Raw genomic sequence first — 15,710 nt, 5'->3', positions numbered from 1 at the left:
TGTTCACTGCAAAAGGCACTGACTGTTCGAACCCAACCCATAGCGAACAGAAGCCTGGGTTTCTGAGTACAATGATTTAATTGCTTCCACCAATTGCATCCATGCATTCAGGTCAGACAAACTTTGCCACATGGTGTTCCTTGAGACAGTGTGGAAGACGGTCTTCAGGTCCAAAAATATGGCATACAACTTAACCTTACCAAAACGGTGTACTTTTGGATCAGTAAAAACAACAGGAAGTAGTGATCCACAGTTCCTCTACCTGCACAAAAACCAGCTTGAGCGTCAGTAATCATATAATTTTCCTCTGCCCAATTCTGAAGTTGTGTCACAATTACCTTTCCAAAGGTTTTCCCGGTGCTGTCTAGCAGTGATATCGGGCATAGTTCCCTGGGAAATCTCCCTCCAAGATTTTGGAACTTCCCCTGATCTTATAATGGTACCATCCAATTTATTACAAAAAAAACTGTCTGTATGGATGTTTTGTTCGAACTTGGAAAGTACAGTTTGTCAGCAGCCTAATATACCGAACATGAGGAACGAGGCTGCGGGGAAGTCCCCCGCTACCCATGTTCGGTATATTAGGCTTTGGGGTTTGCAGGGGTATCCCCTGTATCCTTGACAGGGGAAGCAGGGGGCACAGACAAAAAGGGACCATGCAGTGTCAGCACCGGCTCCACGTTTGAGGGATGGACCTGATGCTGCGGGGCAGTAAAAGCTGTACCGGTGGCCGGGTAGAAATTAAGTAGGAGGGATTAATATAGGGCTTCTTCGGGGTCAGGTGATTGGGGTTGTTTGACTGAAAGTCAAACAGAGTTGTGGCGGAATAGATTACGACGATCCATTCCGTCGCAAACTGTTTGACTTCGGTCAAAGTCAAACAACCCATATCCTCTTATAACTGCATTAAAAACCCTACAGAGAATTAGAACCCAAACCGCCATTTTGTCTCCATAAAAATCTAATGGCACATAATCAAGGCCAGCATCCTTCCTGATTTTTTAGGAACATAGGGCTAATGCCACTTCATTTATAGAGATTTGCCAGTCACCTTGCCGGATCGACCCTTCGAAATTGCTAGTATATACCTCTCCAGTTGGTGATTCAGTGCTGTCACACAATCTAGCAAAATGCCCCCGCCTGACATCTCCAGGGATACTGCATTGCAAATGCTGGTCACCACACAGCTCTTTCGCAGTAACCAGCTTCCTGAAGGGAGTAGTATCCCACTCAGCCATGGCAGTCTTCAGAGCACCCCATCGCATTTTTGCATACTTTTAGTTTTTCTAGTGATTAGATTTTTATAATCAGCCGTAAGGGACCGGAGCTTACGCTTATCTAAGGTTTCATCTGATCTTGCATATAGATTGATATCTTTCTTTGCCTTAATGCAGTCCTCGTCGTACCAGGCATTAATCACCAGAGCCCTCGGTTTTATCTTTCCAACAGTATAAGTCAAGTAGGGAATTATATCCTTGCCCAGCAACTCAAATTCTGCTATTACACTTATCTGCCATACTATTGCTACATATTTTTTCCATGTTATTTACAATTGCTACATATGCTTCTGGTTTGATGTTCCTTTCATCTTAATTAGCCCACTTTACAGATTTCTATGCACAGCAAGATATTTGGCAATGCCTCAAGCAATCGTCTGAAAGAGGTTTATGATCGCGCTCTCGTCTCTCAACAACTTTAAAGAAAAGAATATTGCTCCAGCTGTTAGCTAAGACAAAATATAATCTATATGGGAGGACCCATTATTGCCGTTGAATGTAGTTGTTGCTGGATGATCTCCTGAGGACCTGCCATTGCATGCCCTTGGATTTAAATTAAAGAGGATACAAGCCAAGTCCACTGCCACTTTGTGTGTCCTTTTTGGGGGTTGGACTGATAGAGTTGGGATAGACCAGTCAATGTCCTGGTCATCGCAGAGCTTCTCAATTGCTTCCAAAGGCTCAATCTGAAGATGCAGATCTCATGCCACTAAGCTAAATTGACACCTCATTTGAGTTGATCAACCCGTGCAGCGTTAGTTATGTGTTCAAACCATATGCCATATTTGGCCTGCTATACAGATTAAGCAGTAGAAACCGTTCGCCCCCATTTATTATCACAGATAGCAACTGAAGGTCTGATGTATGTGTCTCAGTATTAGCCAGCTTCCATCCCAAACATACATCCAACCAAATCTGGAGACCACCCATTGGTCTTCCCTTTAGCACTTTTGTGGCTCAGATCGAATAGATACTATAGCATTGAAACTCAGTGGATTCAAGGGCCCAGGTCTCTTGGAAGGGAATGATCTGATCTCTCCTAACATAGTGACACCATTCCGGATCAGAGATTACTCTGTTTAATCCTGATATATTCTAAGAAATAATTAAAAATATATATATTTTGTTTTATTGGAATTTTTGTACATCAACAACCATCAACAGAGGGAATAGGACATTTGAACAAAGCAAAGAAAAACACATCCACATTTGACGCCCTCCCCCAAAAGCTATCCCTTAATACGAAAAAATGTTACACCCTTCCTCCCTTCCAACCCCGTCCCACCCTTGAAAGTAGTCTTCAACACCATGTAAACAAACATGTAAGCTTTCAGTTGTGTCCGTGTAAGGAGTCTTATCTCATGATTCTAACTAGTGACTTTGTCTGCCTCGTGATAGGTGTACCCCTTGCTGGGACATTGTCCAAATGGGGCAGTCTCTTCAATGGATGAGGGTCTTCCCTCTTACCATATCAATCTCTCTGTATCACATTTCCTAACCCGCCTCTTATCCATAGCAGCCCCTCCCTTAATTATCCATGTACCTTGTCAAATATTCACCCCATATCAGCTTATATGCTACTGCCCTCCCATGAAGCGCTGTGGTTATCCTTTCCATTATACATATGTTCATAGCAAAATTGATCCATTCCTTCTTGCCTGGAGTCCTGACACATTTCCACTTCATGTCTAGGCAGGCCCAGGCTGCAAGCAGCAGGGGAGCTGTCAGCTCAATCAGCCTTTTGAGTTCTCCCTCTACTTCCTCCATCCCAAATAATATCAGAAACAGCGTTTTATTCTGGAGGATCCCATCTAAGTCTTTAACCCACCCCAGCACTTCATCCCAAAACACCTTTATCCGCAGGCATCCCCACCACATATGCCAGTAGTCAGCCCTTTCCCCACACAGGCGCCAGCACATGGGACTTGCCGACTGAAACATCTTCGAGAGCCGAACTGGGTCATATTGCCATCTATGGAGAGGTTTAGTAGCATGCAGTTTATACTGACTAGAGATCGAGTAGCGGGAAGCTCCTTTACATAGTATCAACCAGAGTCCTGTATCTATTTCCCTTGCCATATCTCTTTCACAACTGTGCCTCAGGTTCTCTGTGGGCCCCTGCCCTGCCATCAACAGTATACTATACATAGTGGAAATCAAGCCCTCCGTTCCAGTTATTTTATCTGGGAGATTTTCAAAGGGTGTCAGGTCTCTCTGTATCCCTTCTTTCCATTTTTCGCTCGTTAGGACTCCCATTAATTGATGGTACGAGAAGACAGAAAGAGCGCCTATGCCCAGTTCCCTTTCCAGGTCCGTGATCGTAATAAATGAGCCCTCTTTTCAAAGTTGGCCCACCCTCTCCAGGCCCGCCTCAAACCATGTTTGGAATCTTTCTGGGTTTGGGATCGCGTCCCGAACAACAGGCGCCCAGATGGTACTCAAGGGAGATGGCCACGTTGTTACACCATGCATTTGCCCATTATCGCCCCAGACCTCCCAAATGGTTCCCAGAATCGGGTGATCCCTGATCTTGCGCTGAAGTTTACCTCTGGGTACCCACAGCCACTCTGCAACTGTGGCACGAGCTAAATTAGGATTTTCCAGCTCTACCCACTGGAATTCCTTCTGCATCCAAAGGTGGGGTATGAAGATCCTTAGTTGTACCGCAGAGTAGTACCGTTTTAAATTTGGGGGAACCCCCACCCTGACTTTTGGCAAGGTGAGAACATCATCCGCAACTCTCACTTTCTTCCCATGCTGCAAAAAAAACGTAAGCATCCTCTCCTTTATTTCCCGGAAAAAGGAGACTCAGGGACCCGAATCGGGAGCATCTGGAATGCATACAAGAACCTTGGCAAGCAAACCATCTTCAGGACATTTAGGTGCCCAAGCCAAGATACGGTCCATTTTCCCCATCTTTCAAGATCACCATGGAATCCAGAAATGAGGGTGGGGGAAATTAGCTTCAAACAAGTCTCCCACTTCCTGTGTAAGATTAATCCCCGGGGGGGGCGTTGCTAACCGCCATGTAGGAGAGACACGTTTGGTGCAGCTCCGCGCGATACGTTTAACGATCCGCCGCCAACTATTGCTTTATACGACTACAAACACCTGAAAATCGCACACAAGCCGTGCGAAAGCCTGATCCGCCCGCTGTCGAAGTTTGGAAGCCCTACGTCCCTCCGTTGGCCCGCAACGTCGAAAAGAAAAGAACGCCAGGCGGACACGGAAAATGGCGGCCGCCGCGAGTCCCAGCCCGATGCTGTAAGCTTAACGCAGCGACCGACCTCGAGGGAGCTCGCTGGCGACCTGGGCGCCCGACCAACGGTGACCCGAAGAGGGCTGCCTGCACCTGCGGGGCCCGGACCTGCTCGGCCGCGAGGGAAAGCGGTAAGGAGTCGGAGGGGGGGAGCGCCTGGCGCGGCCTTTCACTACACCCCCACTGTACCCGTGGCAGGGGCCTCGAAGCCTATCTGCACCCAGCCACCCTGCCAAGCAGCTGAGGCGCCCACACCCCGCTGACATTGCCCGGCGGGCCGATGACCCACGTCCCATCGGCACCCTGAGCAAGGCCTGAGGACAGCCAGCGCACGAACACGTCCACCGGGAGACAGGCCCCTCGGAGCGCGAAAGCTTCCCCCCACACTAGCCGGCAGTACCGGCTCCGACGACACGCGCAGGACTACCCGCTCCGGGCATCCCTCGCACGACAGCGGACCATCAGTACAACCAGAGGCGGCGGACCGCGCGGTGCCTGCCGCGGGCTGGGGGGCCTCGCGGCGGGGACATGTCCACCAAGGGCGCCCGAAGCAAACACCGCCAAACCACCATGGAGTCCTTCGCGGCCGCCGGGGCGACTGGGCCCGAGGCGGCCCCTGCCCCTGGGGAGGCGCCGGGCACCGAGACGCCTGAGCCAGCCAACTCCCAGCTATTAGAGGCCATCAGGACACTTCAGAAGACCATGGAGAATAAAATAGACGGGGTCGCCATCGACCTGAACTTACTGCGGCAGGATGTGCGCTCCATCGCCAACAGAACGGACGCCCTGGAGATCCAAGTTCGAGACAACACTGAATCCAAAACACAGCTTTTAAAGGAAGTGGACATTTTGGCGCAAAAGGTGAAGAACCTGGAAGACAGGGCTGACGAGGCTGAAGGAAGGGCCCGCAGAAATAACATTAGAATCATCGGCCTGCCTGAGGGCATTGAGGGCAACGACCCCACTAATTACATCGAGGACATCCTCATACACTAAATCGGAGCCGGAAAACTGTCGCAGGGCTTCACTATAGAAAGAGCCCACCGCTCCCTAGCCAGGCGGCCCCCTCCGGGGAACCCACCCAGACCTATAATAGCCAAAGTCCTCAACTACAAGGACAGGGAAACCATCTTGGCCTTCTCCAGAATGGGTGGCTCCATACAGAGGGACGCTGCAAAGATCGCAATATACCCCGATTACACCCTGCAGGTCCAAAGGAGTAGGGCCCAGTTCCGCCATACCAAAGCTAGACTCAAGAACGCAGGCCTGCGCTACCTACTCCTCTACCCGGCTAGACTGAAAGTCCTGCGCAACAATAAGGCACACTTATTCGACACCCCCGCAGAGGCCTGCGAATGGATGGACAGGGAACAGATCCCAGACATTGAACTGAAGCAACGCAGACCCTAGCCGCCTGCAGCGATGGTCCCCTCCTCACTTCTCATGGACAACACCCAGCAATCAAGCAGCAATTCGCCAGCTATGGCGGTGACACTGATGGTACCGGAGCAGCGCCGGACACGAGGCACCTCTCGATAACATCCCCGGAGGCAACCCCTCCCCTACCCCCAGGCTAGTTTGGGTGAGTTCACCCACCCGTAGGGCACCGGAAGACCCAGGTCCGACAGGGCAGAAACGGGAAAGTCAGAGCAAGGGTAACCTCGCTAGACGTGTTGTGTTTAAAGTTATGTTAGACGTTATTATTCACGGAGGGAACCCCAAGTTGGGATTTCAGTTTAAGTCCTCTACACGCCAGACCGGGACCACGCGCAACGGAATCGCCACCAGGCTAGCCAAGTTTGTTAAATACCTCAACCTCAGACTGTCCACAGCCCCACGACCACATCCAGACTATGGCTGAGAAGATCAGAGTCATGTCCTGGAACGTCAGGGGACTAAACAGCTACATCAAACAGCGCCGCATCCACGCCTACATGAAACGCCACAGAGTCGGAATCGCCCTCCTTCAGGAGACCCACCTAAGCGCCCCCAAGCTAGAGGCGCTGGCCAAAGTCTGGAGAGGTACCCTGGTGGGCTCCCCGTACTCCACATACTCCAGAGGAGTCTTGATATGGATTGCACCCTCCGTCCCTGTCTCGCTGACCCACACCAAAACGGACAACAAAGGCAGAATGGCCCTTGTACAGGGCACCATAGAAGGGCGCGATATGCGCCCGATCTGCACATACGCCCCGAATCATGATGCAACTGTCTTCTTTCGCTCTCTGTACACCCGGCTGTCCCCGAGTAACAAATGCATAACAATATGGGGAGGCGATAACAATTGCACCTTAGATCCTCGCATAGACAGATCGGATGGTAAGCATGGTGACCCCTCCCCACCCGCCAGAATACTGAACACCCTCACGCAGCAATACGCCCTGAAAGACCTGTGGAGAGCACAAAACCCTGAAACCAGAGGCTATTCCTTCTACTCCCCCCCACACAAGGTTCACACCAGAATAGACTGTTTGTTCGTTAGTGAAGAGCACGCGGCCAGTTTTGAGGACACGCAGTACCTGGCCAGAGTGCTATCGGACCACTCCCCCCTGATGACCTCATGGGCGACCACAGCCCCTAGACCCCCCATCCCGACATGGAAACTATGAAGCGAAGCGCTGTTAGACAAAGCCTTTAACGAACAAATCAGGGAGGGCACCACACACTACTGGCAAACCAACATTGATAGTGTCCAACACATAAGTACAGCATGGGAAGCCTATAAAGTGGTAACAAGGGGGGAAATGATAGCCGCCGCGGGAGGGGCCCTAAAACTTATCACGTCCCAACTAGCGCACACCGAGGCCGAACTCCAAGCCCTCGAAGCAACACCATCCCCTGACCCTGCCCATACGCACAAATTGATCGAGCTCAAACAAACATGCCTGACACACTGGGAGACACTGGGGAAACTAAGCTATACCAAATACACTGAAAGGAACCACGCCCTTGGCGATAAACCCGGGAAACTACTCGCGTGGCTTTACAAACGGGAAACCCCCAGGCACCCCATCTGCTCTATCCGTAACATAGATGGCCTGACCCTCCACACACAAGTGGGAATCAATGCAGCGTTCAAGGAATATTATCAAACCCTCTATTCCGACCCCGTCCCGCCCCCAGACTCCGCAATTGAAGATGTCCTGGACATCATCATGCTCCCTTGCCTGGAAGATCACCTGGCAGACCCCCTCGGAGGCCCTGTCACCCCAGACGAGGTCACGGCCACCATCAGGTCACTGCCCTCTGGGAAAACGCCGGGACCGGACGGTCTCCCGGGTGAATTTTATAAAGCCTACGAGGACATACTAGCCCCCCTATTGTCCAAAGTATACAACGAGGCGTACGGAAAAGGCCACCTCCCCGATTCCATGGCTGAAGCCACCATCATCCCTTTACTCAAACCCGACAAAGATAGCACTGACTGCGGCTCGTACCGTCCCTTGTCCATGCTAAACGTAGATAACAAAATCCTTACAGCACTACTGGCCAGAAGGCTTCAAGCAGCCATCCCACACCTCATACACCAGGACCAAACGGGTTACGTGCAGGGCCGTTCCATCTCAGAGAACCTGCGCAGGCTGCATCACGTCATACACAGCACAAACGGCATACCCGGCAAATACGCAGTTGTGTCCCTCGACGCCTCTAAGGCCTTTGATTTGGTCCGATGGAAATGGCTCTACGCCGCCCTATCTAAGATGGGGATCGGACCGGCTTTCATAAATTGGGTCAAACTCATCTACACCGCCAGAGTGCGAACCAAGAACACCTTTTCAGAAAAATGGAGCCTGGCCAGAGGCACCCGGCAGGGGTGCCCCCTATCCCTTTTGCTCTACATCTTAGCGATCGTACCAGTGGCGGCATACCTCAGGCAGGAGTACAGAGACTGGGGTATAATGATAAACGGGGTGAACCACCTCGTTTCCATGTACGCAGACGACATGCTCCTCTACCTAAAAGATCCCGAACACATCCTCCCCTACATTCTTGAAACCCTAGACGGGTTCCACAGATGCACCGGGATCCAGATCAACCACAGTAAGTCTTGCCTATATCCCCTGGCTGCCCTTAGCGAGACAGAGATAGAACACCTCCCCCCTCTAGCCCTCAAATGGGAACCCACCACATTCAAATACCTGAGTGTCATGATCCACCGCGACCCCGTAGCCGAACACGCACTAAACACCGGCAGGGCAAAGGAAGGCTTGGCTAAATCAATTGACTTCTGTTGCAAGCTGCCCCTCTCGATGGCTGGTAGGGTGGGACTCCTTAAAATGGTGGCACTCCCGCGCCTTCTACACTTCTTCACCAATGTCCCTTACAATATCCCGCAACATTTCTTCAGGGACTTGAATAAACTTAGTAGGAACTCCTATGGCGGGAAAGTAGGCACAGAGTCGCCCTGGACATAACACAGAGACCGTACGACAAAGGAGGCCTAAAAACCCCCAATTTTGAGCTCTACTATAAAGCAGCCCAGCTCAAGCACGTGATTCAGTGGATGGCTGATGACGCCTCAACGGACACACGCCTCTTACAGCCCCCAGACGCACCCTGGTTGCTCAGGGACCTCCTCTGGATCAAACCAGCGCCAAAAACGCATAATACACACCTAATCCGCCTGGGCACCCAGATCTGGAATCGGGCCTGCAAATCGGTCGAGCTGACCGACCCTTACACCCCACAAATCCCAATAGCCGCCATCATGTCCACCAGACCAGAGGACCGAAAGGCGATCCGGAACATATGGGAACCCTCCGGTGTCGCCACCCTGGGTGACCTGGTGGACGACCAGGGCATCCACACATTTTCTGAGCTGCACGAGCTGACGGGTGTCCCGCTGGGTCAGTTTCTCCTACACGGGGCGGTGTTGGAAAAGCTCAAGAAGCGATGGCCAGACGCAGAATCCCTCTGCGCCGGACACGAGGCCATCGAAAACTTGCTGAGCGTTGCAGAAGGAGGGCACGAAACATCGAGGCTCTATGAAATCCTAATTGACAACACCACACATAACGAACTCAAATGTAAAGGCAAATGGGAATCTGAACTCAACACGCAGTTTGGAGACACGGAATGGGAAACCATAACACAATACCACAAAAGAGTCTCCAGGAATGCCCGATTTCCAGCTTATCCAATTCTATATCATCCACAGAGCCTACCTCCCCCCAGCTGTCATCTCAAGATTCAGCGGCACCGGAGTAGTGACGTGCCCCAAGTGCCAAGAACCCGCAGCCTCATTGACCTTCTGGTTCCAAATTCAAGCTAGGGTAGCAGAAGAGGGCATAACACTGGACGTGCAGTCCCCCAAGGCCTGCCTATTGGGCTCATACCCACGAGGAAAAAAGAACAAGCCCCTTAACAAACTCAAGGATTTAATGTACATCGTGGCAAAAAGGCGTATTGCCATGGCCTGGAAGCACCCCAGAGCCCCTAGCCTCACAACATGGTGGGAAGACCTCCATAGATGGACTGTGGCCGAAACAGGGGCCTGGGAGCTGGCGCACCGACAACAAAAAATTGGCGACTCTGAGGACCTTTTGCAATGGATAGCCCTCACAGCAGCTCTGTTCCGTCCCAAAGAGGACAGCTCCTCAGGCGAGGACCTGGACAGCCCAGGCCCGCCTTAGCGTAGGCAGTAGACTGCTCAACGTCCCGGTCTGGGTTTGCATTGGGGGGGAGTTACTATTGACACATAACCGATTACTATATTGATGATGCTGGTTGTATTGTATTTTGGAGAAAACAATAAATATATTTTTTTAAAAAAAAAAAGATTAATCCCCAGGTATCTCAATGTGTCCCATTTAACTGTTAGTCCCAGTGGCGCAAATCTATTCCTGTCTTCATACCCAGCCCCCTTCAGCAGAAGCAGGACAGACTTGGCCTTGTTAATCTTAAAGCCAGATAGCTCCCCATATTGTTCAATCAGTTGAATTACCCTAGGTATCGATGTTGGGGGGGGTTCCTAATATGTAAAAGCATATGATTCGCATATAAAGCCATTTTGTAGTCCATCCCCCGACCGTGAATCCTTCTACTCTGGGTACCTTCTGATACTTTGGAGTAGCGCCATTGACTGCCACGGACGCCCTAGGAGACTTGTACACCACCATCATGCCCCTTCTGAACCTCAACCCCAAATCCACCCTGCCCAGTACTGCCTCGAGAAAGCCCCACTCCACCCGATCAAATGCTTTTTCAGCATCTACTGAGAGAAGCGTGGGTTCCCCCTTCATCTCCCGCGATTCATGGATCAAATGCAGGGTTTTACTCATCGTGTACGCTCCTTGCCGACCCATTATAAAATCCACTTGATCCGAGTGTATCATGCGGGACATGTATGCTTCCAATCTTGCCGCCAGCACCCTCGTATAGATCTTGGCATCAATATTCAGAAGGGAGATGGGGCGATAAGACCATCCTTCCTTATGGATCACCATTATTAGTGCACAGGAAAATGATTCCTGGGCTTCCCCCCGTCTCCAGAATATCATTAAAGAGTTCCACCATAAAGGGGAGGAGGGGGTGATAAATGACTTATAAAACCCTCCCGTGAACCCATCTTCCCTCGGGGTGTTTGTAAGGGAGGAAGGGTCTTTTTGCCCCCCCCTGTACATTCTGCATGGAATGGATCGATTGCTCATCCCATCGCAGGGAGACGTCCCCTTGTCCTTCCTCTGACGACAGGGGAAGGAAGCCATTGGATGACACATACAGACTCCATTTTATGCCACCCCAGAACTCCATCTTTTTACTAGGCCGCACAATGATTTCTAAAAAGCCATCTCTCCCATTGTCCAGCACGGCGCACAGCCAGCCCAGACACCCCCTCCAAATCCTCCCCTGTCGGCGCCGCACAAGCTCTTTTCTCACAGAAGTACAGCCATGTAGTGTTGCAACTCGCCTGTATCTTTCTCTTCCTTTGGGCTCATTGCCCTGTGTGTGACTGTGGTGGATCTTGACTTGTGTACTCATCCATCTCCGCAAACCCGCATGTGCCCTCTCAACCCCCACCTTCGCACCAACCGCTCACGAACCCTAGACCCCTGTGTCCCTTTGATGCTGATACACATCTAACCCGCTGAAGAGACCAGAGCACCCCCCCCCCCCCCCACCACGGCCCTACGTCCCCCTGTACCATACATCAAATGAAGAAACAACACCTATGAATCTGTATCATAAGGCACTAAGTAGATCAAACCCTTTTGTGGTGGGCGCTGGGATTAAGGCACTATGTTTTATTGTCCTTGAGGGCAAAGTATAAGCTGATATATAGTTGTTAGTTGAACTTTATAGCACCTTCACTAAATGTCAGAGTTGAATGTTGATTAGTTGTTTCTAGCCTTTTTCTATGTTGTCAGAATAAAGAGATTAGTTAGCCGATCTGTGCCTGACGCCTCTGACCTTCACCCCTCCCAGATGAGCCCAGCTGACCCACGTGCTGTGAGAAGCGACTGCCCAGCACCAGCCAATAAAGCCAGTATAGTCTATAATGTAACCATATAGTGGACCAATAACCATTTAGTATTCATCACCTATACTGTTAGTCACTGATGATGAAAATTGGTCTTATAATGTGCTGTTTTTGTACTGTGTAGCAGAGCACTCTCGGGCAGCAGAGTTCTCTGCGTGCATTTATTACCTGATATAAACTTTGTTCAACTTGCAATCTATCTCCTGGTCTCATTCCCTACTGGGGTGTGTCCATTTATTCAGAGTTTGGGATCCGTGTTTTGGGAATGGCCGCCTTCACCTTACCCAATAGCAGTCTCGCCATCGCCCTCTCGATTTTCTCTGCCGTAATTGGGGCTTTGAGTGCCTCAGTCTCCTCGCAGGAAAGCCTCTGCATCTGTGTTTCATACAGATATGTCTCCCCTCCCAGGTTGGCTTCCGATTTGTATAGGTTTTCATAGAATGCCGCAAATGCTTCTTGGGTCCCTTCCACCCCCGGGACCCGCATCCCCTCCCCTCCCTCTATGGCCGCCACCCATCTCTCGAACTCTGTTCCCGCAGCCTGGCCGCCAGTAGCACATCCGCCTTATCTCCCTTTTCGTAGAACCTCTGTTTCAGGAACTGCAACTTCCTGACTATTTGCTTTTTTTTCAATTAGCCTGAGCTCTTCCCGTTTCTTCCTCGCCTCCAGGACTCTGTCCTCCCTCTCTTTGGTGGCGACCCTTGCCCTGCTATCTAGGCAAATGATCTCATCTCTCAGTCTGCTCTCAATTAACGTCCACTCTCTCTTCTTCCTAGCCCCCTCCATTTCGCCTTCCCTGCCTCTTCTTTGGAACCTCTCCCATATTATTTGTTTTAAAATATTCCCCAATGTCTTCTCCCATTTCCGCACGACACAGGATCATTCCACAATGACACATTGCATCTCAACTTGGACCCCCTATGTACCAGGTCGAGCCTGTTAAGTTCCACCGTCACCATATCATGGTGTAACCATGTGATTGGCGAGATCTCCGACACCAACGCCTCCTCCCACAGCCCCCTTGAGATGTACAAATAGTCTATTCTGGTAAAAGTGCTATGTGGGGCCGAGTAGAAGGGATATCCCTTTTCATTCGGGAGACGATGCCGCCATTCATCCCTGAGCTCATAAACTCCCAACATTTCCAAAACCTCCTCACACCCCCTACCGTGCGGGTCCTCCATCCCAATGCCCCCCACTTGTCTATCCAGTTTAACATTGGCTCACATGTTGAAGTCTCCTCCCAATATTATATGGCCCGTGGCCTCAAGCATCAATTTCGGGAGAGTTTATCAGCTGGCCCTGATTGGGGCAGTAATGTAGCAAATGTAAAATACACCTTCTGTACCGTGCCAACAACTAAGAGGGCCCTACCTTCTTCATCTGCCCATATCTTGGTCACCTCCATTCTAAGACCTTTGCCGATGAGAATACCCACCCCAGCTTTCCTCAAGGGACCAGAGCCCCAGAATTCCTGTCCCAGCACTCCACCCGGGACCCTTCGCTCCTCTCCCCTGGCATATTTAGTCTCCTGAAGGAACATCACTTCAAGGCCCGATCCACGAAACTCCCTGGCCACTAACTACCTTTTCGTGGATGAGTTAATCCCTTTGACATTCAAGGTTCCCACCCTAAGGAGACCACCCATCCTAGTTTTACGGCCAAGTCAAAATCTCCACCTTCCCACAACTGATAGAAATCAACATCAAGATCAAGATGACCCTTGACCTACCCCATTCCCGACCACCCACCCCGCACCCACTGCTCCCTTCAAAGGCCCCCAACACCTCCCGGGTTTTCATCCCAGGGCTGAGGTCACACCACCAGTCGGAACCGTTTCCCTCCCGGTCCGTCGCTTACTCATCCTCTTAACCATTGAGCCCCTCTCAGATTGGGCCATAACTGTTTTAATCTATCCACACCCCCTCTCTAATATTTTACAAGACCTTAAACCAGTCTTGGCACTCCCAGGCCCCCTTCTCTCGCATGGAAACCTTTCCAGACCACATCCTGCACATTTATCAGCGGTACTATATACATGATGAGCTTCAAGTGTCCACCACAGGCGACGCGTTCAGCTTTCTGTACTTCCTAGATCCTGGCACATGCCTCCTTCTCGGCCCTTTGATGCGTCACTGTCTATCGTCATCCGATCTTTTATCTTGGTTCCTATCGCCGTCAGATCCACCCAACACCTCGCTCGTCGTCCTGCGAATGTCTACCTCTGTTGTCAGCCTCTGTCTGTAGCCATCCAATTCAAATGTGAGGGAAAACAGAAACCATCTGTCCTGGACTCCCTTTTCCTCTAGCCACTTCGTCAAGGGCACACACATCCTTCTCTGCCCCAGGGTCAGTGAGGATAAATCTTGCATAATGGTAACTCTCGCGGAGCCATAGGTGATCGGGCCCTTCTGTTTTGCTTTCTCCAGAATTTTCAGTTTATCTACGTAATTATGTAACTGAGTGAGGACTGATCTGGGGCCCCCAGTACCACCTCCCACCCAGTGTATCCTCTCTATCTTTGCCTCATCAATGAGGTTGTCATCAAAAACCAGCTTTGTGACCGCATGGAGTGTTCTTTCCAAGTCGTGCTCCAACTCCCCCTCTCTATCTTGGATTCCGAAGAGCCTAAGGTTATTCCGTCTTTCACAGTTTTCCAAATCATCCACCTTCATCTGAAATTCCTCCTCACTTCTTTCAATCTCTGACATCCGCATGTCCATTTGTGTCTCAAAGGCGCCCAGGGAGCTTTTATTGTTTTCGACTTCCTCCAGCCATATTATCTATCCTCTGGGTAACCTTATCGACCCTGCTTCAGATATCTGCCCTCCTACTCCTTATTTCTTCCATCAGGGCCACCATGGCCTTTTTGGTTGCTGCTGATTCCTCTGATGTTGAGGCCATTGTGCTCTGTCCTGGAGTCTCCGGTCCATGGTGAAACGGTGTATATTCATATGCGGCTAACCTCTCCTTTGCCTCCATGCACTGCCACCCAATATCCACAGCATGCTCCCTCTGCGCTCTCTCTGCCTGACCACCACTCAGGGCGTAGCTGTCAAGGCTGCCCCCTCAAAGGCACACAGTCCTCCTGGGTTGTTGCTCTGCTGTCTCATCCCCCGTGGTGGGCACACGCCCCTGAGCCTGAGTCTTGGGCCCACACCACTGAGGATCGAATCAGAGGGGATCTGCTCTCCTCCACTCTCCGACCTTATGCTACCAATCCAGGGGGAGTGCTCCTCAATAATTTATCCCCAGCGTACTGGTCTGAATGGTCGACGGCTCAGTCTCACGTGCCTGCAATCCCCTTCACACCGTGGGATATCACTTCACTGTACCCTGTGCCCCAATGTACCACTCCTCCATGCCGGCGGGACCCTGGGCTGACCGGCGAACAAACTCCACCTTTTCACACCCCACTCCAGCGTAATATTTCCTGTTTTGGGGTGGTCCGATGTCCTGCAAGGAACAGTTCCAGAATCTCTTCTGGCAAAGGATGATGGTCCCTAGCCTCCGCCAGGGAGGTGGGCACACGCCCCAAAGCTGTCCACCGTGGGAAACTACCTCGTCCCATTGAGTCCATGGGGCTCCGGCCCCCCCCCCGTGTACCAGGCTGAATTCTGTGGGGGAAAGTTTAGACCAGAGCTGTCGTTGTGCCCCCACCCAGAGGCTTCTTCAGCCCTGCGACCCCGTGGAC

The 15,710-nt window shown here is 51.1% G+C and overlaps 1 protein-coding gene across 4 annotated transcripts in view; it reads left to right on the top strand.

Moving 5' to 3' along the window:
* The window catches only part of LOC138528654 (uncharacterized), a 67,115-nt gene that overhangs the window by 17,380 nt on the left and 34,025 nt on the right, over window positions 1-15,710 (top strand). The gene's annotated exons all lie outside the window — the stretch shown is intronic.

The sequence above is a fragment of the Ambystoma mexicanum genome, chromosome 7q (genome assembly GCF_040938575.1).
Source record: "Ambystoma mexicanum isolate Mex_15411 chromosome 7q, UKY_AmexF1_1, whole genome shotgun sequence".
In the NCBI taxonomy this organism is placed as follows: Eukaryota; Metazoa; Chordata; class Amphibia; order Caudata; family Ambystomatidae; genus Ambystoma; species Ambystoma mexicanum.
Note: the sequence above shows the minus strand (reverse complement) of the source record. Positions and strands in the feature narration are given on the sequence as shown.